The sequence below is a fragment of the Lithobates pipiens genome, unplaced genomic scaffold (genome assembly GCF_037356315.1).
Source record: "Lithobates pipiens isolate NorthernLeopardFrog02 unplaced genomic scaffold, aLitPip1_a1.2 Scaffold_18, whole genome shotgun sequence".
NCBI classification, from domain to species: Eukaryota; Metazoa; Chordata; class Amphibia; order Anura; family Ranidae; genus Lithobates; species Lithobates pipiens.
In genome coordinates, this window is record NW_027507758.1 from 478,752,707 (window position 1) to 478,777,731 (window position 25,025).

Sequence of the window (25,025 nt, forward strand, 5' to 3'; positions counted from 1 at the left end):
CTTTCCGTTTCTAAGGACTACACATCAAAAAAGTCATTTTTCTTTCAAATGCGGCTAGGTCTTGTTCCCACGGCTTTCATTGGTATATTGCAGGTGAAAATGAAACATGCTGGACTTTTCTTCCCAAGGCTCTGCAGAACTATGCGTTGGTGTACAAATGTCCTATGAAGAAGAAGGGATATTTTGACTTGTCCTTGCACATTGGCTGAGAAAAGCATAAACTGCGGGATGTTGCACAATTGCGTTTCTGCTGAGCCCCAGACCTTAGTCTGCTCTAAACAACTTTCTCAAACTCCTGCTTGGTCTTCCTTTTCTTGTCAGAAAGCGGTACACCAAAAGGAGCAGGTACAGTTGCCGAAACCCGGGATCGAACCAGGGACCTTTAGATCTTCAGTCTAACGCTCTCCCAACTGAGCTATTTCGGCCTTTTCTGCCTAACCTTGATGACAATTCTGGGGTACCATGTGCTGGTGTGAAGGAATGACAATGACGAGTGACATTTTTATGTCTATGCATTTAGCTGGAAAGGAAAACAGGCAGCAAGATACTTTACTTTGTTCCAGGTGAAACTAAACAACCACCCTGTTAGGGCAACAGGCACATGAGAAGCGAAAGAATCAAAAACGCACTGGCCTAATTCATGGGTTAGTCATATAATCAAAGGTAGGGTAATCCCTGTTCAGGATACAACAATTGCCGAAACCCAGGATCGAACCAGGGACCTTTAGATCTTCAGTCTAACGCTCTCCCAACTGAGCTATTTCGGCACTTTAGAAAGCGTTTGTCCAGGAGACACGTGGCACCGTGCGTCGACTCGAAGGGGTCATTGAGCCCTTAAAGGAGGTTTATAGTCACAGCATCCACTTTTATTTGATAACATCAGCATTGTACCCACAGTAAAAACAATAGTTATTTTTGACAAGCTCGGTTCAAAAATCTCCTTTCATGTTGTGATTGATGCCTGTCTGCTGGCCATCTATTTCCACAACTTCCTAGATTTCCAGCATAGTTTTCAGTTTCTCCCCTGATTTTTACTTTCCGTTTCTAAGGACTACACATCAAAAAAGTCATTTTTCTTTCAAATGCGGCTAGGTCTTGTTCCCACGGCTTTCATTGGTATATTGCAGGTGAAAATGAAACATGCTGGACTTTTCTTCCCAAGGCTCTGCAGAACTATGCGTTGGTGTACAAATGTCCTATGAAGAAGAAGGGATATTTTGACTTGTCCTTGCACATTGGCTGAGAAAAGCATAAACTGCGGGATGTTGCACAATTGCGTTTCTGCTGAGCCCCAGACCTTAGTCTGCTCTAAACAACTTTCTCAAACTCCTGCTTGGTCTTCCTTTTCTTGTCAGAAAGCGGTACACCAAAAGGAGCAGGTACAGTTGCCGAAACCCGGGATCGAACCAGGGACCTTTAGATCTTCAGTCTAACGCTCTCCCAACTGAGCTATTTCGGCCTTTTCTGCCTAACCTTGATGACAATTCTGGGGTACCATGTGCTGGTGTGAAGGAATGACAATGACGAGTGACATTTTTATGTCTATGCATTTAGCCGGAAAGGAAAACAGGCAGCAAGATACTTTATTTTGTTCCAGGTGAAACTAAGCAACCACCCTGTTAGGGCAACAGGCACATGAGAAGCGAAAGAATCAAACACGCACTGGCCTAATTCATGGGAAAGTCATATAATCAAAGGTAGGGTAATCCCTGTTCAGGATACAACAATTGCCGAAACCCGGGATCGAACCAGGGACCTTTAGATCTTCAGTCTAACGCTCTCCCAACTGAGCTATTTCGGCACTTTAGAAAGCGTTTGTCCAGGAGACACGTGGCACCGTGCGTCGACTCGAAGGGGTCATTGAGCCCTTAAAGGAGGTCTATAGTCACAGCATCCACTTTTATTTGATAACATCAGCATTGTACCCACAGTAAAAACAATAGTTATTTTTGACAAGCTCGGATTAAAAAATCTCCTTTCATGTTGTGATTGATGCCTGTCTGCTGGCCATCTATTTCCACAACTTCCTAGATTTCCAGCATAGTTTTCAGTTTCTCCCCTGATTTTTACTTTCCGTTTCTAAGGACTACACATCAAAAAAGTCATTTTTCTTTCAAATGCGGCTAGGTCTTGTTCCCACGGCTTTCATTGGTATATTGCAGGTGAAAATGAAACATGCTGGACTTTTCTTCCCAAGGCTCTGCAGAACTATGCGTTGGTGTACAAATGTCCTATGAAGAAGAAGGGATATTTTGACTTGTCCTTGCACATTGGCTGAGAAAAGCATAAACTGCGGGATGTTGCACAATTGCGTTTCTGCTGAGCCCCAGACCTTAGTCTGCTCTAAACAACTTTCTCAAACTCCTGCTTGGTCTTCCTTTTCTTGTCAGAAAGCGGTACACCAAAAGGAGCAGGTACAGTTGCCGAAACCCGGGATCGAACCAGGGACCTTTAGATTTTCAGTCTAACGCTCTCCCAACTGAGCTATTTCGGCCTTTTCTGCCTAATCTTGATGACAATTCTGGGGTACCATGTGCTGGTGTGAAGGAATGACAATGACGAGTGACATTTTTATGTCTATGCATTTAGCCGGAAAGGAAAACAGGCAGCAAGATACTTTACTTTGTTCCAGGTGAAACTAAGCAACCACCCTGTTAGGGCAACAGGCACATGAGAAGCGAAAGAATCAAACACGCACTGGCCTAATTCATGGGAAAGTCATATAATCAAAGGTAGGGTAATCCCTGTTCAGGATACAACAATTGCCGAAACCCAGGATCGAACCAGGGACCTTTAGATCTTCAGTCTAACGCTCTCCCAACTGAGCTATTTCAGCACTTTGGAAAGCATTTGTCCAGGAGACACGTGGCACCGTGCGTCGACTCGAAGGGGTCATTGAGCCCTTAAAGGAGGTCTATAGTCACAGCATCCACTTTTATTTGATAACATCAGCATTGTACCCACAGTAAAAACAATAGTTATTTTTGACAAGCTCGGATTAAACAATCTCCTTTCATGTTGTGATTGATGCCTGTCTGCTGGCCATCTATTTCCACAACTTCCTAGATTTCCAGCATAGTTTTCAGTTTCTCCCCTGATTTTTACTTTCCGTTTCTAAGGACTACACATCAAAAAAGTCATTTTTCTTTCAAATGCGGCTAGGTCTTGTTCCCACGGCTTTCATTGGTATATTGCAGGTGAAAATGAAACATGCTGGACTTTTCTTCCCAAGGCTCTGCAGAACTATGCGTTGGTGTACAAATGTCCTATGAAGAAGAAGGGATATTTTGACTTGTCCTTGCACATTGGCTGAGAAAAGCATAAACTGCGGGATGTTGCACAATTGCGTTTCTGCTGAGCCCCAGACCTTAGTCTGCTCTAAACAACTTTCTCAAACTCCTGCTTGGTCTTCCTTTTCTTGTCAGAAAGCGGTACACCAAAAGGAGCAGGTACAGTTGCCGAAACCCGGGATCGAACCAGGGACCTTTAGATCTTCAGTCTAACGCTCTCCCAACTGAGCTATTTCGGCCTTTTCTGCCTAACCTTGATGACAATTCTGGGGTACCATGTGCTGGTGTGAAGGAATGACAATGACGAGTGACATTTTTATGTCTATGCATTTAGCCGGAAAGGAAAACAGGCAGCAAGATACTTTACTTTGTTCCAGGTGAAACTAAGCAACCACCCTGTTAGGGCAACAGGCACATGAGAAGCGAAAGAATCAAACACGCACTGGCCTAATTCATGGGAAAGTCATATAATCAAAGGTAGGGTAATCCCTGTTCAGGATACAACAATTGCCGAAACCCAGGATCGAACCAGGGACCTTTAGATCTTCAGTCTAACGCTCTCCCAACTGAGCTATTTCGGCACTTTAGAAAGCGTTTGTCCAGGAGACACGTGGCACCGTGCGTCGACTCGAAGGGGTCATTGAGCCCTTAACGGAGGTTTATAGTCACAACATCCACTTTTATTTGATAACATCAGCATTGTACCCACAGTAAAAACAATAGTTATTTTTGACAAGCTCGGTTCAAAAATCTCCTTTCATGTTGTGATTGATGCCTGTCTGCTGGCCATCTATTTCCACAACTTCCTAGATTTCCAGCATAGTTTTCAGTTTCTCCCCTGATTTTTACTTTCCGTTTCTAAGGACTACACATCAAAAAAGTCATTTTTCTTTCAAATGCGGCTAGGTCTTGTTCCCACGGCTTTCATTGGTATATTGCAGGTGAAAATGAAACATGCTGGACTTTTCTTCCCAAGGCTCTGCAGAACTATGCGTTGGTGTACAAATGTCCTATGAAGAAGAAGGGATATTTTGACTTGTCCTTGCACATTGGCTGAGAAAAGCATAAACTGCGGGATGTTGCACAATTGCGTTTCTGCTGAGCCCCAGACCTTAGTCTGCTCTAAACAACTTTCTCAAACTCCTGCTTGGTCTTCCTTTTCTTGTCAGAAAGCGGTACACCAAAAGGAGCAGGTACAGTTGCCGAAACCCGGGATCGAACCAGGGACCTTTAGATCTTCAGTCTAACGCTCTCCCAACTGAGCTATTTCGGCCTTTTCTGCCTAACCTTGATGACAATTCTGGGGTACCATGTGCTGGTGTGAAGGAATGACAATGACGAGTGACATTTTTATGTCTATGCATTTAGCTGGAAAGGAAAACAGGCAGCAAGATACTTTACTTTGTTCCAGGTGAAACTAAACAACCACCCTGTTAGGGCAACAGGCACATGAGAAGCGAAAGAATCAAAAACGCACTGGCCTAATTCATGGGTTAGTCATATAATCAAAGGTAGGGTAATCCCTGTTCAGGATACAACAATTGCCGAAACCCAGGATCGAACCAGGGACCTTTAGATCTTCAGTCTAACGCTCTCCCAACTGAGCTATTTCGGCACTTTAGAAAGCGTTTGTCCAGGAGACACGTGGCACCGTGCGTCGACTCGAAGGGGTCATTGAGCCCTTAAAGGAGGTTTATAGTCACAGCATCCACTTTTATTTGATAACATCAGCATTGTACCCACAGTAAAAACAATAGTTATTTTTGACAAGCTCGGTTCAAAAATCTCCTTTCATGTTGTGATTGATGCCTGTCTGCTGGCCATCTATTTCCACAACTTCCTAGATTTCCAGCATAGTTTTCAGTTTCTCCCCTGATTTTTACTTTCCGTTTCTAAGGACTACACATCAAAAAAGTCATTTTTCTTTCAAATGCGGCTAGGTCTTGTTCCCACGGCTTTCATTGGTATATTGCAGGTGAAAATGAAACATGCTGGACTTTTCTTCCCAAGGCTCTGCAGAACTATGCGTTGGTGTACAAATGTCCTATGAAGAAGAAGGGATATTTTGACTTGTCCTTGCACATTGGCTGAGAAAAGCATAAACTGCGGGATGTTGCACAATTGCGTTTCTGCTGAGCCCCAGACCTTAGTCTGCTCTAAACAACTTTCTCAAACTCCTGCTTGGTCTTCCTTTTCTTGTCAGAAAGCGGTACACCAAAAGGAGCAGGTACAGTTGCCGAAACCCGGGATCGAACCAGGGACCTTTAGATCTTCAGTCTAACGCTCTCCCAACTGAGCTATTTCGGCCTTTTCTGCCTAACCTTGATGACAATTCTGGGGTACCATGTGCTGGTGTGAAGGAATGACAATGACGAGTGACATTTTTATGTCTATGCATTTAGCCGGAAAGGAAAACAGGCAGCAAGATACTTTATTTTGTTCCAGGTGAAACTAAGCAACCACCCTGTTAGGGCAACAGGCACATGAGAAGCGAAAGAATCAAACACGCACTGGCCTAATTCATGGGAAAGTCATATAATCAAAGGTAGGGTAATCCCTGTTCAGGATACAACAATTGCCGAAACCCGGGATCGAACCAGGGACCTTTAGATCTTCAGTCTAACGCTCTCCCAACTGAGCTATTTCGGCACTTTAGAAAGCGTTTGTCCAGGAGACACGTGGCACCGTGCGTCGACTCGAAGGGGTCATTGAGCCCTTAAAGGAGGTCTATAGTCACAGCATCCACTTTTATTTGATAACATCAGCATTGTACCCACAGTAAAAACAATAGTTATTTTTGACAAGCTCGGATTAAAAAATCTCCTTTCATGTTGTGATTGATGCCTGTCTGCTGGCCATCTATTTCCACAACTTCCTAGATTTCCAGCATAGTTTTCAGTTTCTCCCCTGATTTTTACTTTCCGTTTCTAAGGACTACACATCAAAAAAGTCATTTTTCTTTCAAATGCGGCTAGGTCTTGTTCCCACGGCTTTCATTGGTATATTGCAGGTGAAAATGAAACATGCTGGACTTTTCTTCCCAAGGCTCTGCAGAACTATGCGTTGGTGTACAAATGTCCTATGAAGAAGAAGGGATATTTTGACTTGTCCTTGCACATTGGCTGAGAAAAGCATAAACTGCGGGATGTTGCACAATTGCGTTTCTGCTGAGCCCCAGACCTTAGTCTGCTCTAAACAACTTTCTCAAACTCCTGCTTGGTCTTCCTTTTCTTGTCAGAAAGCGGTACACCAAAAGGAGCAGGTACAGTTGCCGAAACCCGGGATCGAACCAGGGACCTTTAGATTTTCAGTCTAACGCTCTCCCAACTGAGCTATTTCGGCCTTTTCTGCCTAATCTTGATGACAATTCTGGGGTACCATGTGCTGGTGTGAAGGAATGACAATGACGAGTGACATTTTTATGTCTATGCATTTAGCCGGAAAGGAAAACAGGCAGCAAGATACTTTACTTTGTTCCAGGTGAAACTAAGCAACCACCCTGTTAGGGCAACAGGCACATGAGAAGCGAAAGAATCAAACACGCACTGGCCTAATTCATGGGAAAGTCATATAATCAAAGGTAGGGTAATCCCTGTTCAGGATACAACAATTGCCGAAACCCAGGATCGAACCAGGGACCTTTAGATCTTCAGTCTAACGCTCTCCCAACTGAGCTATTTCAGCACTTTAGAAAGCATTTGTCCAGGAGACACGTGGCACCGTGCGTCGACTCGAAGGGGTCATTGAGCCCTTAAAGGAGGTCTATAGTCACAGCATCCACTTTTATTTGATAACATCAGCATTGTACCCACAGTAAAAACAATAGTTATTTTTGACAAGCTCGGATTAAACAATCTCCTTTCATGTTGTGATTGATGCCTGTCTGCTGGCCATCTATTTCCACAACTTCCTAGATTTCCAGCATAGTTTTCAGTTTCTCCCCTGATTTTTACTTTCCGTTTCTAAGGACTACACATCAAAAAAGTCATTTTTCTTTCAAATGCGGCTAGGTCTTGTTCCCACGGCTTTCATTGGTATATTGCAGGTGAAAATGAAACATGCTGGACTTTTCTTCCCAAGGCTCTGCAGAACTATGCGTTGGTGTACAAATGTCCTATGAAGAAGAAGGGATATTTTGACTTGTCCTTGCACATTGGCTGAGAAAAGCATAAACTGCGGGATGTTGCACAATTGCGTTTCTGCTGAGCCCCAGACCTTAGTCTGCTCTAAACAACTTTCTCAAACTCCTGCTTGGTCTTCCTTTTCTTGTCAGAAAGCGGTACACCAAAAGGAGCAGGTACAGTTGCCGAAACCCGGGATCGAACCAGGGACCTTTAGATCTTCAGTCTAACGCTCTCCCAACTGAGCTATTTCGGCCTTTTCTGCCTAACCTTGATGACAATTCTGGGGTACCATGTGCTGGTGTGAAGGAATGACAATGACGAGTGACATTTTTATGTCTATGCATTTAGCCGGAAAGGAAAACAGGCAGCAAGATACTTTACTTTGTTCCAGGTGAAACTAAGCAACCACCCTGTTAGGGCAACAGGCACATGAGAAGCGAAAGAATCAAACACGCACTGGCCTAATTCATGGGAAAGTCATATAATCAAAGGTAGGGTAATCCCTGTTCAGGATACAACAATTGCCGAAACCCAGGATCGAACCAGGGACCTTTAGATCTTCAGTCTAACGCTCTCCCAACTGAGCTATTTCGGCACTTTAGAAAGCGTTTGTCCAGGAGACACGTGGCACCGTGCGTCGACTCGAAGGGGTCATTGAGCCCTTAACGGAGGTTTATAGTCACAACATCCACTTTTATTTGATAACATCAGCATTGTACCCACAGTAAAAACAATAGTTATTTTTGACAAGCTCGGTTCAAAAATCTCCTTTCATGTTGTGATTGATGCCTGTCTGCTGGCCATCTATTTCCACAACTTCCTAGATTTCCAGCATAGTTTTCAGTTTCTCCCCTGATTTTTACTTTCCGTTTCTAAGGACTACACATCAAAAAAGTCATTTTTCTTTCAAATGCGGCTAGGTCTTGTTCCCACGGCTTTCATTGGTATATTGCAGGTGAAAATGAAACATGCTGGACTTTTCTTCCCAAGGCTCTGCAGAACTATGCGTTGGTGTACAAATGTCCTATGAAGAAGAAGGGATATTTTGACTTGTCCTTGCACATTGGCTGAGAAAAGCATAAACTGCGGGATGTTGCACAATTGCGTTTCTGCTGAGCCCCAGACCTTAGTCTGCTCTAAACAACTTTCTCAAACTCCTGCTTGGTCTTCCTTTTCTTGTCAGAAAGCGGTACACCAAAAGGAGCAGGTACAGTTGCCGAAACCCGGGATCGAACCAGGGACCTTTAGATCTTCAGTCTAACGCTCTCCCAACTGAGCTATTTCGGCCTTTTCTGCCTAACCTTGATGACAATTCTGGGGTACCATGTGCTGGTGTGAAGGAATGACAATGACGAGTGACATTTTTATGTCTATGCATTTAGCTGGAAAGGAAAACAGGCAGCAAGATACTTTACTTTGTTCCAGGTGAAACTAAACAACCACCCTGTTAGGGCAACAGGCACATGAGAAGCGAAAGAATCAAAAACGCACTGGCCTAATTCATGGGTTAGTCATATAATCAAAGGTAGGGTAATCCCTGTTCAGGATACAACAATTGCCGAAACCCAGGATCGAACCAGGGACCTTTAGATCTTCAGTCTAACGCTCTCCCAACTGAGCTATTTCGGCACTTTAGAAAGCGTTTGTCCAGGAGACACGTGGCACCGTGCGTCGACTCGAAGGGGTCATTGAGCCCTTAAAGGAGGTTTATAGTCACAGCATCCACTTTTATTTGATAACATCAGCATTGTACCCACAGTAAAAACAATAGTTATTTTTGACAAGCTCGGTTCAAAAATCTCCTTTCATGTTGTGATTGATGCCTGTCTGCTGGCCATCTATTTCCACAACTTCCTAGATTTCCAGCATAGTTTTCAGTTTCTCCCCTGATTTTTACTTTCCGTTTCTAAGGACTACACATCAAAAAAGTCATTTTTCTTTCAAATGCGGCTAGGTCTTGTTCCCACGGCTTTCATTGGTATATTGCAGGTGAAAATGAAACATGCTGGACTTTTCTTCCCAAGGCTCTGCAGAACTATGCGTTGGTGTACAAATGTCCTATGAAGAAGAAGGGATATTTTGACTTGTCCTTGCACATTGGCTGAGAAAAGCATAAACTGCGGGATGTTGCACAATTGCGTTTCTGCTGAGCCCCAGACCTTAGTCTGCTCTAAACAACTTTCTCAAACTCCTGCTTGGTCTTCCTTTTCTTGTCAGAAAGCGGTACACCAAAAGGAGCAGGTACAGTTGCCGAAACCCGGGATCGAACCAGGGACCTTTAGATCTTCAGTCTAACGCTCTCCCAACTGAGCTATTTCGGCCTTTTCTGCCTAACCTTGATGACAATTCTGGGGTACCATGTGCTGGTGTGAAGGAATGACAATGACGAGTGACATTTTTATGTCTATGCATTTAGCCGGAAAGGAAAACAGGCAGCAAGATACTTTATTTTGTTCCAGGTGAAACTAAGCAACCACCCTGTTAGGGCAACAGGCACATGAGAAGCGAAAGAATCAAACACGCACTGGCCTAATTCATGGGAAAGTCATATAATCAAAGGTAGGGTAATCCCTGTTCAGGATACAACAATTGCCGAAACCCGGGATCGAACCAGGGACCTTTAGATCTTCAGTCTAACGCTCTCCCAACTGAGCTATTTCGGCACTTTAGAAAGCGTTTGTCCAGGAGACACGTGGCACCGTGCGTCGACTCGAAGGGGTCATTGAGCCCTTAAAGGAGGTCTATAGTCACAGCATCCACTTTTATTTGATAACATCAGCATTGTACCCACAGTAAAAACAATAGTTATTTTTGACAAGCTCGGATTAAAAAATCTCCTTTCATGTTGTGATTGATGCCTGTCTGCTGGCCATCTATTTCCACAACTTCCTAGATTTCCAGCATAGTTTTCAGTTTCTCCCCTGATTTTTACTTTCCGTTTCTAAGGACTACACATCAAAAAAGTCATTTTTCTTTCAAATGCGGCTAGGTCTTGTTCCCACGGCTTTCATTGGTATATTGCAGGTGAAAATGAAACATGCTGGACTTTTCTTCCCAAGGCTCTGCAGAACTATGCGTTGGTGTACAAATGTCCTATGAAGAAGAAGGGATATTTTGACTTGTCCTTGCACATTGGCTGAGAAAAGCATAAACTGCGGGATGTTGCACAATTGCGTTTCTGCTGAGCCCCAGACCTTAGTCTGCTCTAAACAACTTTCTCAAACTCCTGCTTGGTCTTCCTTTTCTTGTCAGAAAGCGGTACACCAAAAGGAGCAGGTACAGTTGCCGAAACCCGGGATCGAACCAGGGACCTTTAGAGCTTCAGTCTAACGCTCTCCCAACTGAGCTATTTCGGCCTTTTCTGCCTAATCTTGATGACAATTCTGGGGTACCATGTGCTGGTGTGAAGGAATGACAATGACGAGTGACATTTTTATGTCTATGCATTTAGCCGGAAAGGAAAACAGGCAGCAAGATACTTTACTTTGTTCCAGGTGAAACTAAGCAACCACCCTGTTAGGGCAACAGGCACATGAGAAGCGAAAGAATCAAACACGCACTGGCCTAATTCATGGTAAAGTCATATAATCAAAGGTAGAGTTATCCCTGTTCAGAATACAACAATTGCACAAAACCATGGATCGAACCAGGGACCTTTAGATCTTCAGTCTAACGCTCTCCCAACTGAGCCATTTCGGCACTTTAGAAAACGTTTGTCCAGGAGACACGTGGCACCGTGCGTCGACTCGAAGGGGTCATTGAGCCCTTAAAGGAGGTTTATAGTCACAGCATCCACTTTTATTTGATAACATCAGCATTGTACCCACAGTAAAAACAATAGTTATTTTTGACAAGCTCGGTTCAAAAATCTCCTTTCATGTTGTGATTGATGCCTGTCTGCTGGCCATCTATTTCCACAACTTCCTAGATTTCCAGCATAGTTTTCAGTTTCTCCCCTGATTTTTACTTTCCGTTTCTAAGGACTACACATCAAAAAAGTCATTTTTCTTTCAAATGCGGCTAGGTCTTGTTCCCACGGCTTTCATTGGTATATTGCAGGTGAAAATGAAACATGCTGGACTTTTCTTCCCAAGGCTCTGCAGAACTATGCGTTGGTGTACAAATGTCCTATGAAGAAGAAGGGATATTTTGACTTGTCCTTGCACATTGGCTGAGTAAAGCATAAACTGCGGGATGTTGCACAATTGCGTTTCTGCTGAGCCCCAGACCTTAGTCTGCTCTAAACAACTTTCTCAAACTCCTGCTTGGTCTTCCTTTTCTTGTCAGAAAGCGGTACACCAAAAGGAGCAGGTACAGTTGCCGAAACCCGGGATCGAACCAGGGACCTTTAGATCTTCAGTCTAACGCTCTCCCAACTGAGCTATTTCGGCCTTTTCTGCCTAACCTTGATGACAATTCTGGGGTACCATGTGCTGGTGTGAAGGAATGACAATGACGAGTGACATTTTTATGTCTATGCATTTAGCCGGAAAGGAAAACAGGCAGCAAGATACTTTACTTTGTTCCAGGTGAAACTAAACAACCACCCTGTTAGGGCAACAGGCACATGAGAAGCGAAAGAATCAAAAACGCACTGGCCTAATTCATGGGTTAGTCATATAATCAAAGGTAGGGTAATCCCTGTTCAGGATACAACAATTGCCGAAACCCAGGATCGAACCAGGGACCTTTAGATCTTCAGTCTAACGCTCTCCCAACTGAGCTATTTCGGCACTTTAGAAAGCGTTTGTCCAGGAGACACGTGGCACCGTGCGTCGACTCGAAGGGGTCATTGAGCCCTTAAAGGAGGTTTATAGTCACAGCATCCACTTTTATTTGATAACATCAGCATTGTACCCACAGTAAAAACAATAGTTATTTTTGACAAGCTCGGTTCAAAAATCTCCTTTCATGTTGTGATTGATGCCTGTCTGCTGGCCATCTATTTCCACAACTTCCTAGATTTCCAGCATAGTTTTCAGTTTCTCCCCTGATTTTTACTTTCCGTTTCTAAGGACTACACATCAAAAAAGTCATTTTTCTTTCAAATGCGGCTAGGTCTTGTTCCCACGACTTTCATTGGTATATTGCAGGTGAAAATGAAACATGCTGGACTTTTCTTCCCAAGGCTCTGCAGAACTATGCGTTGGTGTACAAATGTCCTATGAAGAAGAAGGGATATTTTGACTTGTCCTTGCACATTGGCTGAGAAAAGCATAAACTGCGGGATGTTGCACAATTGCGTTTCTGCTGAGCCCCAGACCTTAGTCTGCTCTAAACAACTTTCTCAAACTCCTGCTTGGTCTTCCTTTTCTTGTCAGAAAGCGGTACACCAAAAGGAGCAGGTACAGTTGCCGAAACCCGGGATCGAACCAGGGACCTTTAGATCTTCAGTCTAACACTCTCCCAACTGAGCTATTTCGGCCTTTTCTGCCTAACCTTGATGACAATTCTGGGGTACCATGTGCTGGTGTGAAGGAATGACAATGACGAGTGACATTTTTATGTCTATGCATTTAGCCGGAAAGGAAAACAGGCAGCAAGATACTTTATTTTGTTCCAGGTGAAACTAAGCAACCACCCTGTTAGGGCAACAGGCACATGAGAAGCGAAAGAATCAAACACGCACTGGCCTAATTCATGGGAAAGTCATATGATCAAAGGTAGGGTAATCCCTGTTCAGGATACAACAATTGCCGAAACCCAGGATCGAACCAGGGACCTTTAGATCTTCAGTCTAACGCTCTCCCAACTGAGCTATTTCGGCACTTTAGAAAGCGTTTGTCCAGGAGACACGTGGCACCGTGCGTCGACTCGAAGGGGTCATTGAGCCCTTAAAGGAGGTTTATAGTCACAGCATCCACTTTTATTTGATAACATCAGCATTGTACCCACAGTAAAAACAATAGTTATTTTTGACAAGCTCGGTTCAAAAATCTCCTTTCATGTTGTGATTGATGCCTGTCTGCTGGCCATCTATTTCCACAACTTCCTAGATTTCCAGCATAGTTTTCAGTTTCTCCCCTGATTTTTACTTTCCGTTTCTAAGGACTACACATCAAAAAAGTCATTTTTCTTTCAAATGCGGCTAGGTCTTGTTCCCACGGCTTTCATTGGTATATTGCAGGTGAAAATGAAACATGCTGGACTTTTCTTCCCAAGGCTCTGCAGAACTATGCGTTGGTGTACAAATGTCCTATGAAGAAGAAGGGATATTTTGACTTGTCCTTGCACATTGGCTGAGAAAAGCATAAACTGCGGGATGTTGCACAATTGCGTTTCTGCTGAGCCCCAGACCTTAGTCTGCTCTAAACAACTTTCTCAAACTCCTGCTTGGTCTTCCTTTTCTTGTCAGAAAGCGGTACACCAAAAGGAGCAGGTACAGTTGCCGAAACCCGGGATCGAACCAGGGACCTTTAGATCTTCAGTCTAACGCTCTCCCAACTGAGCTATTTCGGCCTTTTCTGCCTAACCTTGATGACAATTCTGGGGTACCATGTGCTGGTGTGAAGGAATGACAATGACGAGTGACATTTTTATGTCTATGCATTTAGCCGGAAAGGAAAACAGGCAGCAAGATACTTTACTTTGTTCCAGGTGAAACTAAGCAACCACCCTGTTAGGGCAACAGGCACATGAGAAGCGAAAGAATCAAACACGCACTGGCCTAATTCATGGGAAAGTCATATAATCAAAGGTAGGGTAATCCCTGTTCAGGATACAACAATTGCCGAAACCCAGGATCGAACAAGGGACCTTTAGATCTTCAGTCTAACGCTCTCCCAACTGAGCTATTTCGGCACTTTAGAAAGCGTTTGTCCAGGAGACACGTGGCACCGTGCGTCGACTCGAAGGGGTCATTGAGCCCTTAACGGAGGTTTATAGTCACAACATCCACTTTTATTTGATAACATCAGCATTGTACCCACAGTAAAAACAATAGTTATTTTTGACAAGCTCGGATTAAACAATCTCCTTTCATGTTGTGATTGATGCCTGTCTGCTGGCCATCTATTTCCACAACTTCCTAGATTTCCAGCATAGTTTTCAGTTTCTCCCCTGATTTTTACTTTCCGTTTCTAAGGACTACACATCAAAAAAGTCATTTTTCTTTCAAATGCGGCTAGGTCTTGTTCCCACGGCTTTCATTGGTATATTGCAGGTGAAAATGAAACATGCTGGACTTTTCTTCCCAAGGCTCTGCAGAACTATGCGTTGGTGTACAAATGTCCTATGAAGAAGAAGGGATATTTTGACTTGTCCTTGCACATTGGCTGAGAAAAGCATAAACTGCGGGATGTTGCACAATTGCGTTTCTGCTGAGCCCCAGACCTTAGTCTGCTCTAAACAACTTTCTCAAACTCCTGCTTGGTCTTCCTTTTCTTGTCAGAAAGCGGTACACCAAAAGGAGCAGGTACAGTTGCCGAAACCCGGGATCGAACCAGGGACCTTTAGATCTTCAGTCTAACGCTCTCCCAACTGAGCTATTTCGGCCTTTTCTGCCTAATCTTGATGACAATTCTGGGGTACCATGTGCTGGTGTGAAGGAATGACAATGACGAGTGACATTTTTATGTCTATGCATTTAGCCGGAAAGGAAAACAGGCAGCAAGATACTTTACTTTGTTCCAGGTGAAACTAAGCAACCACCCTGTTAGGGCAACAGGCACATGAGAAGCGAAAGAATCAAACACGCACTGGCCTAATTCATGGTAAAGTCATATAATCAAAGGTAGAGTTATCCCTGTTCAGAATACAACAATTGCACGAAACCATGGATCGAACCAGGGACCTTTAGATCTTCAGTCTAACGCTCTCCCAACTGAGCAATTTCGGCACTTTAGAAAGCGTTTGTCCAGGAGACACGTGGCACCGTGCGTCGACTCGAAGGGGTCATTGAGCCCTTAAAGGAGGTTTATAGTCACAGCATCCACTTTTATTTGATAACATCAGCATTGTACCCACAGTAAAAACAATAGTTATTTTTGACAAGCTCGGTTCAAAAATCTCCTTTCATGTTGTGATTGATGCCTGTCTGCTGGCCATCTATTTCCACAACTTCCTAGATTTCCAGCATAGTTTTCAGTTTCTCCCCTGATTTTTACTTTCCGTTTCTAAGGACTACACATCAAAAAAGTCATTTTTCTTTCAAATGCGGCTAGGTCTTGTTCCCACGGCTTTCATTGGTATATTGCAGGTGAAAATGAAACATGCTGGACTTTTCTTCCCAAGGCTCTGCAGAACTATGCGTTGGTGTACAAATGTCCTATGAAGAAGAAGGGATATTTTGACTTGTCCTTGCACATTGGCTGAGAAAAGCATAAACTGCGGGATGTTGCACAATTGCGTTTCTGCTGAGCCCCAGACCTTAGTCTGCTCTAAACAACTTTCTCAAACTCCTGCTTGGTCTTCCTTTTCTTGTCAGAAAGCGGTACACCAAAAGGAGCAGGTACAGTTGCCGAAACCCGGGATCGAACCAGGGACCTTTAGATCTTCAGTCTAACGCTCTCCCAACTGAGCTATTTCGGCCTTTTCTGCCTAATCTTGATGACAATTCTGGGGTACCATGTGCTGGTGTGAAGGAATGACAATGACGAGTGACATTTTTATGTCTATGCATTTAGCCGGAAAGGAAAACAGGCAGCAAGATACTTTACTTTGTTCCAGGTGAAACTAAGCAACCACCCTGTTAGGGCAACAGGCACATGAGAAGCGAAAGAATCAAACACGCACTGGCCTAATTCATGGGAAAGTCATATAATCAAAGGTAGGGTAATCCCTGTTCAGGATACAACAATTGCCGAAACCCGGGATCGAACCAGGGACCTTTAGATCTTCAGTCTAACGCTCTCCCAACTGAGCTATTTCGGCACTTTAGAAAGCGTTTGTCCAGGAGACACGTGGCACCGTGCGTCGACTCGAAGGGGTCATTGAGCCCTTAAAGGAGGTTTATAGTCACAGCATCCACTTTTATTTGATAACATCAGCATTGTACCCACAGTAAAAACAATAGTTATTTTTGACAAGCTCGGTTCAAAAATCTCCTTTCATGTTGTGATTGATGCCTGTCTGCTGGCCATCTATTTCCACAACTTCCTAGATTTCCAGCATAGTTTTCAGTTTCTCCCCTGATTTTTACTTTCCGTTTCTAAGGACTACACATCAAAAAAGTCATTTTTCTTTCAAATGCGGCTAGGTCTTGTTCCCACGGCTTTCATTGGTATATTGCAGGTGAAAATGAAACATGCTGGACTTTTCTTCCCAAGGCTCTGCAGAACTATGCGTTGGTGTACAAATGTCCTATGAAGAAGAAGGGATATTTTGACTTGTCCTTGCACATTGGCTGAGAAAAGCATAAACTGCGGGATGTTGCACAATTGCGTTTCTGCTGAGCCCCAGACCTTAGTCTGCTCTAAACAACTTTCTCAAACTCCTGCTTGGTCTTCCTTTTCTTGTCAGAAAGCGGTACACCAAAAGGAGCAGGTACAGTTGCCGAAACCCGGGATCGAACCAGGGACCTTTAGATCTTCAGTCTAACGCTCTCCCAACTGAGCTATTTCGGCCTTTTCTGCCTAACCTTGATGACAATTCTGGGGTACCATGTGCTGGTGTGAAGGAATGACAATGACGAGCGACATTTTTATGTCTATGCATTTAGCCGGAAAGGAAAACAGGCAGCAAGATACTTTATTTTGTTCCAGGTGAAACTAAGCAACCACCCTGTTAGGGCAACAGGCACATGAGAAGCGAAAGAATCAAACACGCACTGGCCTAATTCATGGGAAAGTCATATAATCAAAGGTAGGGTAATCCCTGTTCAGGATACAACAATTGCCGAAACCCGGGATCGAACCAGGGACCTTTAGATCTTCAGTCTAACGCTCTCCCAACTGAGCTATTTCGGCACTTTAGAAAGTGCTTGTCCAGGAGACACGTGGCACCGTGCGTCGACTCGAAGGGGTCATTGAGCCCTTAAAGGAGGTTTATAGTCACAGCATCCACTTTTATTTGATAACATCAGCATTGTACCCACAGTAAAAACAATAGTTATTTTTGACAAGCTCGGTTCAAAAATCTCCTTTCATGTTGTGATTGATGCCTGTCTGCTGGCCATCTATTTCCACAACTTCCTAGATTTCCAGCATAGTTTTCAGTTTCTCCCCTGATTTTTACTTTCCGTTTCTAAGGACTACACATCAAAAAAGTCATTTTTCTTTCAAATGCGGCTAGGTCTTGTTCCCACGGCTTTCATTGGTATATTGCAGGTGAAAATGAAACATGCTGGACTTTTCTTCCCAAGGCTCTGCAGAACTATGCGTTGGTGTACAAATGTCCTATGAAGAAGAAGGGATATTTTGACTTGTCCTTGCACATTGGCTGAGAAAAGCATAAACTGCGGGATGTTGCACAATTGCGTTTCTGCTGAGCCCCAGACCTTAGTCTGCTCTAAACAACTTTCTCAAACTCCTGCTTGGTCTTCCTTTTCTTGTCAGAAAGCGGTACACCAAAAGGAGCAGGTACAGCTGCCGAAACCCGGGATCGAACCAGGGACCTTTAGATCTTCAGTCTAACGCTCTCCCAACTGAGCTATTTCGGCCTTTTCTGCCTAACCTTGATGACAATTCTGGGGTACCATGTGCTGGTGTGAAGGAATGACAATGACGAGTGACATTTTTATGTCTATGCATTTAGCCGGAAAGGAAAACAGGCAGCAAGATACTTTATTTTGTTCCAGGTGAAACTAAGCAACCACCCTGTTAGGGCAACAGGCACATGAGAAGCGAAAGAATCAAACACGCACTGGCCTAATTCATGGGAAAGTCATATAATCAAAGGTAGGGTAATCCCTGTTCAGGATACAACAATTGCCGAAACCCAGGATCGAACCAGGGACCTTTAGATCTTCAGTCTAACGCTCTCCCAACTGAGCTATTTCGGCACTTTAGAAAGTGCTTGTCCAGGAGACACGTGGCACCGTGCGTCGACTCGAAGGGGTCATTGAGCCCTTAAAGGAGGTTTATAGTCACAGCATCCACTTTTATTTGATAACATCAGCATTGTACCCACAGTAAAAACAATAGTTATTTTTGACAAGCTCGGTTCAAAAATCTCCTTTCATGTTGTGATTGATGCCTGTCTGCTGGCCATCTATTTCCACAACTTCCTAGATTTCCAGCATAGTTTTCAGTTTCTCCCCTGATTTTTACTTTCCGTTTCTAAGGACTACACATCAAAAAAGTCATTTTTCTTTCAAATGCGGCTAGGTCTTGTTCCCACGGCTTTCATTGGTATATTGCAGGTGAAAATGAAACATGCTGGACTTTTCTTCCCAAGGCTCTGCAGAACTATGCGTTGGTGTACAAATGTCCTATGAAGAAGAAGGGATATTTTGACTTGTCCTTGCACATTGGCTGAGAAAAGCATAAACTGCGGGATGTTGCACAATTGCGTTTCTGCTGAGCCCCAGACCTTAGTCTGCTCTAAACAACTTTCTCAAACTCCTGCTTGGTCTTCCTTTTCTTGTCAGAAAGCGGTACACCAAAAGGAGCAGGTACAGTTGCCGAAACCCGGGATCGAACCAGGGACCTTTAGATCTTCAGTCTAACGCTCTCCCAACTGAGCTATTTCGGCCTTTTCTGCCTAACCTTGATGACAATTCTGGGGTACCATGTGCTGGTGTGAAGGAATGACAATGACGAGTGACGAGTGACATTTTTATGTCTATGCATTTAGCCGGAAAGGAAAACAGGCAGCAAGATACTTTACTTTGTTCCAGGTGAAACTAAGCAACCACCCTGTTAGGGCAACAGGCACATGAGAAGCGAAAGAATCAAACATGCACTGGCCTAATTCATGGGAAAGTCATATAATCAAAGGTAGGGTAATCCCTGTTCAGGATACAACAATTGCCGAAACCCGGGATCGAACCAGGGACCTTTAGATCTTCAGTCTAACGCTCTCCCAACTGAGCTATTTCGGCACTTTAGAAAGCATTTGTCCAGGAGACACGTGGCACCGTGCGTCGACTCGAAGGGGTCATTGAGCCCTTAAAGGAGGTTTATAGTCACAGCATCCACTTTTATTTGATAACATCAGCATTGTACCCACAGTAAAAACAATAGTTATTTTTGACAAGCTCGGTTCAAAAATCTCCTTTCATGTTGTGATTGATGCCTGTCTGCTGGCCATCTATTTCCACAACTTCCTAGATTTCCAGCATAGTTTTCAGTTTCTCCCCTGATTTTTTCTTTCCGTTTCTAAGGACTACACATCAAAAAAGTCATTTTTCTTTCAAATGCGGCTAGGTCTTGTTCCCACGGCTTTCATTGGTATATTGCAGGTGAAAATGAAACATGCTGGACTTTTCTTCCCAAGGCTCTGCAGAACTATGCGTTGGTGTACAAATGTCCTATGAAGAAGAAGGGATATTTTGACTTGTCCTTGCACATTGGCTGAGAAAAGCATAAACTGCGGGATGTTGCACAATTGCGTTTCTGCTGAGCCCCAGACCTTAGTCTGCTCTAAACAACTTTCTCAAACTCCTGCTTGGTCTTCCTTTTCTTGTTAGAAAGCGGTACACCAAAAGGAGCAGGTACAGTTGCCGAAACCCGGGATCGAACCAGGGACCTTTAGATCTTCAGTCTAACGCTCTCCCAACTGAGCTATTTCGGCCTTTTCTGCCTAATCTTGATGACAATTCTGGGGTACCATGTGCTGGTGTGAAGGAATGACAATGACGAGTGACAATTTTATGTCTATGCATTTAGCCGGAAAGGAAAACAGGCAGCAAGATACTTTACTTTGTTCCAGGTGAAACTAAGCAACCACCCTGTTAGGGCAACAGGCACATGAGAAGCGAAAGAATCAAACATGCACTGGCCTAATTCATGGGAAAGTCATATAATCAAAGGTAGGGTAATCCCTGTTCAGGATACAACAATTGCCGAAACCCGGGATCGAACCAGGGACCTTTAGATCTTCAGTCTAACGCTCTCCCAACTGAGCTATTTCAGCACTTTAGAAAGCATTTGTCCAGGAGACACGTGGCACCGTGCGTCGACTCGAAGGGGTCATTGAGCCCTTAAAGGAGGTTTATAGTCACAGCATCCACTTTTATTTGATAACATCAGCACTGTACCCACAGTAAAAACAATAGTTATTTTTGACAAGCTCGGTTCAAAAATCTCCTTTCATGTTGTGATTGATGCCTGTCTGCTGGCCATCTATTTCCACAACTTCCTAGATTTCCAGCATAGTTTTCAGTTTCTCCCCTGATTTTTACTTTCCGTTTCTAAGGACTACACATCAAAAAAGTCATTTTTCTTTCAAATGCGGCTAGGTCTTGTTCCCACGGCTTTCATTGGTATATTGCAGGTGAAAATGAAACATGCTGGACTTTTCTTCCCAAGGCTCTGCAGAACTATGCGTTGGTGTACAAATGTCCTATGAAGAAGAAGGGATATTTTGACTTGTCCTTGCACATTGGCTGAGAAAAGCATAAACTGCGGGATGTTGCACAATTGCGTTTCTGCTGAGCCCCAGACCTTAGTCTGCTCTAAACAACTTTCTCAAACTCCTGCTTGGTCTTCCTTTTCTTGTCAGAAAGCGGTACACCAAAAGGAGCAGGTACAGTTGCCGAAACCCGGGATCGAACCAGGGACCTTTAGATCTTCAGTCTAACGCTCTCCCAACTGAGCTATTTCGGCCTTTTCTGCCTAACCTTGATGACAATTCTGGGGTACCATGTGCTGGTGTGAAGGAATGACAATGACGAGCGACATTTTTATGTCTATGCATTTAGCCGGAAAGGAAAACAGGCAGCAAGATACTTTATTTTGTTCCAGGTGAAACTAAGCAACCACCCTGTTAGGGCAACAGGCACATGAGAAGCGAAAGAATCAAACACGCACTGGCCTAATTCATGGGAAAGTCATATAATCAAAGGTAGGGTAATCCCTGTTCAGGATACAACAATTGCCGAAACCCGGGATCGAACCAGGGACCTTTAGATCTTCAGTCTAACGCTCTCCCAACTGAGCTATTTCGGCACTTTAGAAAGTGCTTGTCCAGGAGACACGTGGCACCGTGCGTCGACTCGAAGGGGTCATTGAGCCCTTAAAGGAGGTTTATAGTCACAGCATCCACTTTTATTTGATAACATCAGCATTGTACCCACAGTAAAAACAATAGTTATTTTTGACAAGCTCGGTTCAAAAATCTCCTTTCATGTTGTGATTGATGCCTGTCTGCTGGCCATCTATTTCCACAACTTCCTAGATTTCCAGCATAGTTTTCAGTTTCTCCCCTGATTTTTACTTTCCGTTTCTAAGGACTACACATCAAAAAAGTCATTTTTCTTTCAAATGCGGCTAGGTCTTGTTCCCACGGCTTTCATTGGTATATTGCAGGTGAAAATGAAACATGCTGGACTTTTCTTCCCAAGGCTCTGCAGAACTATGCGTTGGTGTACAAATGTCCTATGAAGAAGAAGGGATATTTTGACTTGTCCTTGCACATTGGCTGAGAAAAGCATAAACTGCGGGATGTTGCACAATTGCGTTTCTGCTGAGCCCCAGACCTTAGTCTGCTCTAAACAACTTTCTCAAACTCCTGCTTGGTCTTCCTTTTCTTGTCAGAAAGCGGTACACCAAAAGGAGCAGGTACAGCTGCCGAAACCCGGGATCGAACCAGGGACCTTTAGATCTTCAGTCTAACGCTCTCCCAACTGAGCTATTTCGGCCTTTTCTGCCTAACCTTGATGACAATTCTGGGGTACCATGTGCTGGTGTGAAGGAATGACAATGACGAGTGACATTTTTATGTCTATGCATTTAGCCGGAAAGGAAAACAGGCAGCAAGATACTTTATTTTGTTCCAGGTGAAACTAAGCAACCACCCTGTTAGGGCAACAGGCACATGAGAAGCGAAAGAATCAAACACGCACTGGCCTAATTCATGGGAAAGTCATATAATCAAAGGTAGGGTAATCCCTGTTCAGGATACAACAATTGCCGAAACCCAGGATCGAACCAGGGACCTTTAGATCTTCAGTCTAACGCTCTCCCAACTGAGCTATTTCGGCACTTTAGAAAGTGCTTGTCCAGGAGACACGTGGCACCGTGCGTCGACTCGAAGGGGTCATTGAGCCCTTAAAGGAGGTTTATAGTCACAGCATCCACTTTTATTTGATAACATCAGCATTGTACCCACAGTAAAAACAATAGTTATTTTTGACAAGCTCGGTTCAAAAATCTCCTTTCATGTTGTGATTGATGCCTGTCTGCTGGCCATCTATTTCCACAACTTCCTAGATTTCCAGCATAGTTTTCAGTTTCTCCCCTGATTTTTACTTTCCGTTTCTAAGGACTACACATCAAAAAAGTCATTTTTCTTTCAAATGCGGCTAGGTCTTGTTCCCACGGCTTTCATTGGTATATTGCAGGTGAAAATGAAACATGCTGGACTTTTCTTCCCAAGGCTCTGCAGAACTATGCGTTGGTGTACAAATGTCCTATGAAGAAGAAGGGATATTTTGACTTGTCCTTGCACATTGGCTGAGAAAAGCATAAACTGCGGGATGTTGCACAATTGCGTTTCTGCTGAGCCCCAGACCTTAGTCTGCTCTAAACAACTTTCTCAAACTCCTGCTTGGTCTTCCTTTTCTTGTCAGAAAGCGGTACACCAAAAGGAGCAGGTACAGTTGCCGAAACCCGGGATCGAACCAGGGACCTTTAGATCTTCAGTCTAACGCTCTCCCAACTGAGCTATTTCGGCCTTTTCTGCCTAACCTTGATGACAATTCTGGGGTACCATGTGCTGGTGTGAAGGAATGACAATGACGAGTGACGAGTGACATTTTTATGTCTATGCATTTAGCCGGAAAGGAAAACAGGCAGCAAGATACTTTACTTTGTTCCAGGTGAAACTAAGCAACCACCCTGTTAGGGCAACAGGCACATGAGAAGCGAAAGAATCAAACATGCACTGGCCTAATTCATGGGAAAGTCATATAATCAAAGGTAGGGTAATCCCTGTTCAGGATACAACAATTGCCGAAACCCGGGATCGAACCAGGGACCTTTAGATCTTCAGTCTAACGCTCTCCCAACTGAGCTATTTCGGCACTTTAGAAAGCATTTGTCCAGGAGACACGTGGCACCGTGCGTCGACTCGAAGGGGTCATTGAGCCCTTAAAGGAGGTTTATAGTCACAGCATCCACTTTTATTTGATAACATCAGCATTGTACCCACAGTAAAAACAATAGTTATTTTTGACAAGCTCGGTTCAAAAATCTCCTTTCATGTTGTGATTGATGCCTGTCTGCTGGCCATCTATTTCCACAACTTCCTAGATTTCCAGCATAGTTTTCAGTTTCTCCCCTGATTTTTTCTTTCCGTTTCTAAGGACTACACATCAAAAAAGTCATTTTTCTTTCAAATGCGGCTAGGTCTTGTTCCCACGGCTTTCATTGGTATATTGCAGGTGAAAATGAAACATGCTGGACTTTTCTTCCCAAGGCTCTGCAGAACTATGCGTTGGTGTACAAATGTCCTATGAAGAAGAAGGGATATTTTGACTTGTCCTTGCACATTGGCTGAGAAAAGCATAAACTGCGGGATGTTGCACAATTGCGTTTCTGCTGAGCCCCAGACCTTAGTCTGCTCTAAACAACTTTCTCAAACTCCTGCTTGGTCTTCCTTTTCTTGTTAGAAAGCGGTACACCAAAAGGAGCAGGTACAGTTGCCGAAACCCGGGATCGAACCAGGGACCTTTAGATCTTCAGTCTAACGCTCTCCCAACTGAGCTATTTCGGCCTTTTCTGCCTAATCTTGATGACAATTCTGGGGTACCATGTGCTGGTGTGAAGGAATGACAATGACGAGTGACAATTTTATGTCTATGCATTTAGCCGGAAAGGAAAACAGGCAGCAAGATACTTTACTTTGTTCCAGGTGAAACTAAGCAACCACCCTGTTAGGGCAACAGGCACATGAGAAGCGAAAGAATCAAACACGCACTGGCCTAATTCATGGGAAAGTCATATAATCAAAGGTAGAGTTATCCCTGTTCAGGATACAACAATTGCCGAAACCCGGGATCGAACCAGGGACCTTTAGATCTTCAGTCTAACGCTCTCCCAACTGAGCTATTTCGGCACTTTAGAACGCGTTTGTCCAGGAGACACGTGGCACCGTGCGTCGACTCGAAGGGGTCATTGAGCCCTTAAAGGAGGTTTATAGTCACAGCATCCACTTTTATTTGATAACATCAGCATTGTACCCACAGTAAAAACAATCGTTATTTTTGACAAGCTCGGTTCAAAAATCTCCTTTCATGTTGTGATTGATGCCTGTCTGCTGGCCATCTATTTCCACAACTTCCTAGATTTCCAGCATAGTTTTCAGTTTCTCCCCTGATTTTTACTTTCCGTTTCTAAGGACTACACATCAAAAAAGTCATTTTTCTTTCAAATGCGGCTAGGTCTTGTTCCCACGGCTTTCATTGGTATATTGCAGGTGAAAATGAAACATGCTGGACTTTTCTTCCCAAGGCTCTGCAGAACTATGCGTTGGTGTACAAATGTCCTATGAAGAAGAAGGGATATTTTGA

At 43.8% G+C, this 25,025-nt stretch overlaps 31 non-coding genes across 31 annotated transcripts; all 31 read right to left on the minus strand.

The window, feature by feature from the left end:
• Positions 1-352: 352 nt before the first annotated feature.
• On the minus strand, positions 353-425 carry TRNAF-GAA (transfer RNA phenylalanine (anticodon GAA)). The gene has a single exon. It is a non-coding gene; the product is annotated as a tRNA-Phe (tRNA).
• A 961-nt stretch (positions 426-1,386) lies between these two features.
• TRNAF-GAA (transfer RNA phenylalanine (anticodon GAA)) lies at positions 1,387-1,459 on the minus strand. Its single transcript has one exon. It is a non-coding gene; the product is annotated as a tRNA-Phe (tRNA).
• A 269-nt stretch (positions 1,460-1,728) lies between these two features.
• On the minus strand, positions 1,729-1,801 carry TRNAF-GAA (transfer RNA phenylalanine (anticodon GAA)). The gene has a single exon. It is a non-coding gene; the product is annotated as a tRNA-Phe (tRNA).
• Positions 1,802-2,421: 620 nt separating this feature from the next.
• On the minus strand, positions 2,422-2,494 carry TRNAF-GAA (transfer RNA phenylalanine (anticodon GAA)). Its single transcript has one exon. It is a non-coding gene; the product is annotated as a tRNA-Phe (tRNA).
• A 962-nt stretch (positions 2,495-3,456) lies between these two features.
• On the minus strand, positions 3,457-3,529 carry TRNAF-GAA (transfer RNA phenylalanine (anticodon GAA)). Its single transcript has one exon. It is a non-coding gene; the product is annotated as a tRNA-Phe (tRNA).
• Positions 3,530-4,490: 961 nt separating this feature from the next.
• TRNAF-GAA (transfer RNA phenylalanine (anticodon GAA)) lies at positions 4,491-4,563 on the minus strand. The gene has a single exon. It is a non-coding gene; the product is annotated as a tRNA-Phe (tRNA).
• A 961-nt stretch (positions 4,564-5,524) lies between these two features.
• TRNAF-GAA (transfer RNA phenylalanine (anticodon GAA)) lies at positions 5,525-5,597 on the minus strand. The gene has a single exon. It is a non-coding gene; the product is annotated as a tRNA-Phe (tRNA).
• A 269-nt stretch (positions 5,598-5,866) lies between these two features.
• TRNAF-GAA (transfer RNA phenylalanine (anticodon GAA)) lies at positions 5,867-5,939 on the minus strand. The gene has a single exon. It is a non-coding gene; the product is annotated as a tRNA-Phe (tRNA).
• A 620-nt stretch (positions 5,940-6,559) lies between these two features.
• Positions 6,560-6,632, minus strand: TRNAF-GAA (transfer RNA phenylalanine (anticodon GAA)). The gene has a single exon. It is a non-coding gene; the product is annotated as a tRNA-Phe (tRNA).
• A 962-nt stretch (positions 6,633-7,594) lies between these two features.
• On the minus strand, positions 7,595-7,667 carry TRNAF-GAA (transfer RNA phenylalanine (anticodon GAA)). The gene has a single exon. It is a non-coding gene; the product is annotated as a tRNA-Phe (tRNA).
• A 961-nt stretch (positions 7,668-8,628) lies between these two features.
• On the minus strand, positions 8,629-8,701 carry TRNAF-GAA (transfer RNA phenylalanine (anticodon GAA)). Its single transcript has one exon. It is a non-coding gene; the product is annotated as a tRNA-Phe (tRNA).
• A 961-nt stretch (positions 8,702-9,662) lies between these two features.
• TRNAF-GAA (transfer RNA phenylalanine (anticodon GAA)) lies at positions 9,663-9,735 on the minus strand. Its single transcript has one exon. It is a non-coding gene; the product is annotated as a tRNA-Phe (tRNA).
• A 269-nt stretch (positions 9,736-10,004) lies between these two features.
• Positions 10,005-10,077, minus strand: TRNAF-GAA (transfer RNA phenylalanine (anticodon GAA)). Its single transcript has one exon. It is a non-coding gene; the product is annotated as a tRNA-Phe (tRNA).
• A 1,655-nt stretch (positions 10,078-11,732) lies between these two features.
• TRNAF-GAA (transfer RNA phenylalanine (anticodon GAA)) lies at positions 11,733-11,805 on the minus strand. Its single transcript has one exon. It is a non-coding gene; the product is annotated as a tRNA-Phe (tRNA).
• Positions 11,806-13,800: 1,995 nt separating this feature from the next.
• TRNAF-GAA (transfer RNA phenylalanine (anticodon GAA)) lies at positions 13,801-13,873 on the minus strand. Its single transcript has one exon. It is a non-coding gene; the product is annotated as a tRNA-Phe (tRNA).
• Positions 13,874-14,835: 962 nt separating this feature from the next.
• On the minus strand, positions 14,836-14,908 carry TRNAF-GAA (transfer RNA phenylalanine (anticodon GAA)). Its single transcript has one exon. It is a non-coding gene; the product is annotated as a tRNA-Phe (tRNA).
• A 962-nt stretch (positions 14,909-15,870) lies between these two features.
• On the minus strand, positions 15,871-15,943 carry TRNAF-GAA (transfer RNA phenylalanine (anticodon GAA)). The gene has a single exon. It is a non-coding gene; the product is annotated as a tRNA-Phe (tRNA).
• Positions 15,944-16,212: 269 nt separating this feature from the next.
• TRNAF-GAA (transfer RNA phenylalanine (anticodon GAA)) lies at positions 16,213-16,285 on the minus strand. The gene has a single exon. It is a non-coding gene; the product is annotated as a tRNA-Phe (tRNA).
• A 619-nt stretch (positions 16,286-16,904) lies between these two features.
• On the minus strand, positions 16,905-16,977 carry TRNAF-GAA (transfer RNA phenylalanine (anticodon GAA)). Its single transcript has one exon. It is a non-coding gene; the product is annotated as a tRNA-Phe (tRNA).
• A 269-nt stretch (positions 16,978-17,246) lies between these two features.
• Positions 17,247-17,319, minus strand: TRNAF-GAA (transfer RNA phenylalanine (anticodon GAA)). The gene has a single exon. It is a non-coding gene; the product is annotated as a tRNA-Phe (tRNA).
• Positions 17,320-17,938: 619 nt separating this feature from the next.
• On the minus strand, positions 17,939-18,011 carry TRNAF-GAA (transfer RNA phenylalanine (anticodon GAA)). Its single transcript has one exon. It is a non-coding gene; the product is annotated as a tRNA-Phe (tRNA).
• Positions 18,012-18,972: 961 nt separating this feature from the next.
• Positions 18,973-19,045, minus strand: TRNAF-GAA (transfer RNA phenylalanine (anticodon GAA)). The gene has a single exon. It is a non-coding gene; the product is annotated as a tRNA-Phe (tRNA).
• Positions 19,046-19,321: 276 nt separating this feature from the next.
• On the minus strand, positions 19,322-19,394 carry TRNAF-GAA (transfer RNA phenylalanine (anticodon GAA)). Its single transcript has one exon. It is a non-coding gene; the product is annotated as a tRNA-Phe (tRNA).
• Positions 19,395-20,013: 619 nt separating this feature from the next.
• On the minus strand, positions 20,014-20,086 carry TRNAF-GAA (transfer RNA phenylalanine (anticodon GAA)). Its single transcript has one exon. It is a non-coding gene; the product is annotated as a tRNA-Phe (tRNA).
• A 961-nt stretch (positions 20,087-21,047) lies between these two features.
• Positions 21,048-21,120, minus strand: TRNAF-GAA (transfer RNA phenylalanine (anticodon GAA)). The gene has a single exon. It is a non-coding gene; the product is annotated as a tRNA-Phe (tRNA).
• Positions 21,121-21,389: 269 nt separating this feature from the next.
• Positions 21,390-21,462, minus strand: TRNAF-GAA (transfer RNA phenylalanine (anticodon GAA)). The gene has a single exon. It is a non-coding gene; the product is annotated as a tRNA-Phe (tRNA).
• A 619-nt stretch (positions 21,463-22,081) lies between these two features.
• On the minus strand, positions 22,082-22,154 carry TRNAF-GAA (transfer RNA phenylalanine (anticodon GAA)). The gene has a single exon. It is a non-coding gene; the product is annotated as a tRNA-Phe (tRNA).
• Positions 22,155-23,115: 961 nt separating this feature from the next.
• TRNAF-GAA (transfer RNA phenylalanine (anticodon GAA)) lies at positions 23,116-23,188 on the minus strand. The gene has a single exon. It is a non-coding gene; the product is annotated as a tRNA-Phe (tRNA).
• A 276-nt stretch (positions 23,189-23,464) lies between these two features.
• TRNAF-GAA (transfer RNA phenylalanine (anticodon GAA)) lies at positions 23,465-23,537 on the minus strand. Its single transcript has one exon. It is a non-coding gene; the product is annotated as a tRNA-Phe (tRNA).
• Positions 23,538-24,156: 619 nt separating this feature from the next.
• TRNAF-GAA (transfer RNA phenylalanine (anticodon GAA)) lies at positions 24,157-24,229 on the minus strand. The gene has a single exon. It is a non-coding gene; the product is annotated as a tRNA-Phe (tRNA).
• Positions 24,230-24,498: 269 nt separating this feature from the next.
• Positions 24,499-24,571, minus strand: TRNAF-GAA (transfer RNA phenylalanine (anticodon GAA)). Its single transcript has one exon. It is a non-coding gene; the product is annotated as a tRNA-Phe (tRNA).
• Positions 24,572-25,025: the final 454 nt, after the last annotated feature.